Raw genomic sequence first — 4,569 nt, forward strand, 5'->3', positions numbered from 1 at the left:
CTTCCACCAAAACTGGGTTACAAAACTGAGTATAATTGCAGGTGAGTCCTAGATTATAAAAATGAGGGAAATCCAAGTTTTTGTAATTATCCGTTATAAGCCCTGTGTCAGTGTGATTTTTCACACTTACTCCAGGCCAGTCTGAAATTGGCTGTGTCTCCCTTGGGCTCCTTTAGCTTGCCCAACCAGGTGCTTAGTGTCTTCTCAGGACTGCATTCTTCCTGTGACTCCGTCATTCACTCCTTTCCCCTAGTCCCTCCTGGGTCACCTGATAAAGAGCCTTAGTATTTAAAGAAGTATTTCCTTCCCATTATCCTGTGCATTAAGTGCATTTCAAGCATGGCCAACTTCTAAGGGAATGAATCTCCCTAAATAGGGAAATCTCAGGGTGCCTAGGTAGCTCAGTCGGTTAAGCAAGTGACTCTTGATTTCGGCTTAGGTCATGATCTTGCAGTCATGAGATCAAGCCCCATATCATGCTCAGAGCTGGGCACTGGAGCCTGCTTAAGAGTCTCTCTCTCCCTCGCCCTCTGCCCCTCGCCCACTCACGCATGTGCACGCTCTCTTGCTCTCTCTCAAATTAAAAAAAAAAAAAAGACAAATTTCAGGCAAGAGAACAAGCTGGATAAGATATTTTGGTTAGGAGTATCTCTAGGTGCCCCTCAAATATTGTTGAGTCTTACCCTCTAAGGCAGGCTCCTCCCAGTCTGGCTCTCTTCCCTGGTGCAGCAGGGAAGCTAAGCTCATGTCACCCCCCCAGCCCCCCAGTGTGCGGCAAATCGCCTTCGCTCCACACCACTCCCTACCAAGACTGCCTACCCAACTCCCCTCAAGGAGGGCTTTCAGGACTGCACCGTAAGCCATCTACATATCTACCAGCAGGCATTAAGTTAAGTTTGACACGTTTATGCAAGGGCTCCACTTGTTTCTCAGGAGTCTTTGGAAACAACGTTGGCCTCTCCGTTGAGGGAAGGAGTGGAGAATGCTGATCAGAGGACTGTTGGCTATGTTTGTTTATGGGGACCTCTCAGCGGACTACCATTCTTGTCGATGGTAATTCTAAGTTTGTCACTTTTGGTATGCTCCTGGACGTGGGCTCCCTCTTGTGGCCCATAGGATATGAATATGACATACAAGATGTAGGAAATTTTATCTGCATTTTTGCAGTTGCAAAGATTACTTGGGGACTGGTAGAAAAATGATTATAGCTAAATTGATCAATATATTTTCTAAAGTCATCTCTACACGCACCATGGGGCTTGAACTCACAACCCCAATATCAAAAGTCTTGCGTTCTACCGACTGAGCCAGCCAGGTACCCTTGAATTGACAAATGATTTTTAAGCAAAGATTGTGTACACCTAAATTAACTTATTTAATCTAGAACCATACATGTATAAAGACCCAGGGTATAGGAAATTATATCACTTGAATGAAGAAAAACTTGGCTTATCCAGCATTCAAAAACTAATAATTAACATTTATTGAGTGCATACTATGTTCCAGATACTGCTGTAAACAATTTGCACGAAGAATTATGTACCTTTTTAGTATGGAAAATGTATTATGGAGAATTAAGAAATATAGAAAAGCTCATACAAGAACCTCTCTCTATCATCCACTTTCAACCATTATCAAAAACATTTTAACGTTTTGCCATCTTTGTTTTATGGGGACATCATCATTCTCATCTTCCAATTTCTTTTTTCCTGGAGTATTTAAAGCAAAATCCAAATGTCCTACAATTCAGTCATAAATATCTTAAATGTGTTCTAAAGTTTTAAAATACACGAGCTGTTTCAATGCTCACAACAAAAGCAGATACTCTTATCATTCCCATTCTGCATATGTAGAAACTGAGGCAAATATTGTTAAGAGGTTCAAACCCAGAAACTGACTCCAGAGGCTGTGTTGTGGCCAGCTTCCAAGATGGCCTCTACCTCCTGGTAGTTATACCTTGCGTAGTGTGCTCACATGTTGGGCTGTGAGACCGATAGCGGAAGAGATGGTGTGTCACTTCTGAGATTAGACGGTGACTTCTGTCTTAGGTGACTGCCCTCTCTCTTTCTTGGATCATTTGCTCTGGGGGAAGCCAGCGGCCCCCGCCAGCAGCCCCCTGGAGAGCCCCAGATGGTGACGCAAAGCAGGCTTCTAGCCCACGGCCACAGAGGAACTGAAGTTTGCCAACAATGAGAGAGTTTGGAGGCCCATTTCCAGCCCTATTTGAGCCTTGAAATGACTGCAGTCAGAGCTAACGGCTTCAGGACAGTCTCGTGAAAGACCCTGAGCCAGAACCATCCAGCTAAGGCACTCCCGGATTCCTGACCCACAGAAATTGTGAGATAATAAATGTTTGTTGTTTAAGCTGCTATACTTCGGGGTAACTTGTAAAGGTAGCGATAGATTACGGGCAGACTGTATCCTCAGTCACTGTTTTATTCTTCCCCCAAATGCAAATCTGCAATAGCTTTTGTTTGTTCCTACCGTGACGCTTGATGTTAAGGACAACATTGAGGCGGTGCAATGAACTGAAAAGATATATTTAGGGGAGTTTAACAGCACTCGTGCGTTACATCGCTGTTCTAATCTGTGAGTGTGAATGTGGCAACGCTTGAGGAAAGGTACCAGTTAATGAAGCCCAACATCCTACTGTTCATATTTCCATATCAGCACAAACTAATCTACCTCATATTTTAAAAAAATGATTGCAGACTATTCTATCTTATTAAACCGATACCCTATGAATTAGTCATTTGTTGCCAGGTTTTGTTTTTGTTTTGTTCTGCTATTACAAATGCTGCTTCATGGAACATCTTTACATCTTACCTCGGTAAACTTTTGCAAGTATAGTCTTATGGGATATTTCTAGCAGTGAGCAGGATAGGCCAAGCGTATGTGCATTCTGCATTAATAGTGGATGCAGAGGCGTCCGGGTGGCCAAGTCAGCTAAGCATTCGACTCTTGATTTCGGATCTGGTCATGATCTCACGGTTCGTGATGGAGCCCCAAGTCAGGTTCTGTGTTGGTGGCGCAGAGCCTGCTTGGGATTCTCTCTCTTTCCCTTTCTCTGCCCTGACCCTGCTTGTGCTCTCTCTTTCTCTCTCTCAAAATAAATAAATAAACACTAAAAAAGAAAAAAAAGGAGAACTGGATAGCATCAAACTTCAAAATTTTCCCAATCTAAAAGCTGAAAGAATATCTTCCATGGTTTGAATTTGTATTTCCTTAACTGTGGCTGAAGTTAAGCCTCTCTTTATAAGTTCACTGGTCATTAGTATTTATTTTTCTCAGAACCATCTGTCCTTAACTTTTGCACAATTTTAATCTTACTGGTTCAGAAGAGGTCTTTATATAGTATGGAAATTAACCTGTCAAATGTGTTGCTAACATTTTTGTCATCATTTGAGCTTTGAATTTGTTTATGGTTTATGCATTTATGTACTCCTCAGTAAGGCTTTCCCTGTTCTACAATAAAACTGTATTCCCATGCTTTCTTCTAGAAGCTTTTGTTTTTCATTTGTTGCATAACATCTTTGCCCCTCTGGTTTAAGAGTGAGGTAGGCATCCAGCATTTTTGTCCTCCAAAAGTTACCTAGTTGTTTTGATATCATATATCTCTTATCAGTTTGGCGTGCCACCTTTAACGCTAAATCTCTGCACATATTTGGGTCTATTTTGGACTCTGTTCATAAATCTGCCCATTGTTTTGCAAGTATTAAAGTGTTGTTATTATTATAGCATTAATTTGTAGTAGGACCAGTCCCCTACCATACTTTGCTTTAAATTTTCCTAGCTACCTGGGGGAAAACAGGTTCTACTTACATAACTGGGTTAGAAAAAAGCTTAGGGCAGAGAGCCACCACCACGGGGTGAAAGCACCCAAGGTTAGCTAGTGAGATATTGTAATGGGATCATGAGTATCTTGTTATATCACCTGCAGGAAACTACTTTCCATCTGATGCCAATCTACTACGGTACTTTGATCACAAACTCCACCTGCTCCCCAGACACTTTGCTTCTTACACATACAAGTTAATGATTACTGTCTGATTGTTTTCTCTATGTTCATGTGTGTAAGAGCTTGTTTTCTTCATGTTCACCATGTGGGTAATATCTTACGAGCTCAATAAATACAGAGACAAAACCCCTGTTCCAGGCTCTTGTCTCCTCCTGGATATTAGCCTCTCTTGTATTCAATTCTGTGTCCGCTCTCTTGCCGGACAAGAGAGACCTCCAGACTCATAGTCTGCAACAGTTACCATGAATTACAGAATTATTTTTCAAGATAATAAAATTCCTGTTTGTATTTTAATTGGGATTATGTTGAATTTATAGGACAATTTATGCAGATTTTGTATATTTAATATATTTAGTTTCCTGATCAAAGAAATGTCTTTCAATTTATTTCTCTTCTTTCATGACCCCACATAGAATTTTAAAGTCTTCATGGGGCGCCTGGGTGGCTCAGTCGGTTAAGTGTCCGACTTCAGCTCAGGTCACGATCTCGCGGTCTGTGAGTTCGAGCTCCGCGTCGGGCTCTGGGCTGATGGCTCGGAGCCTGGAGCCGGC

The sequence above is a fragment of the Felis catus genome, chromosome C2 (genome assembly GCF_018350175.1).
Source record: "Felis catus isolate Fca126 chromosome C2, F.catus_Fca126_mat1.0, whole genome shotgun sequence".
NCBI classification, from domain to species: domain Eukaryota; kingdom Metazoa; phylum Chordata; class Mammalia; order Carnivora; family Felidae; genus Felis; species Felis catus.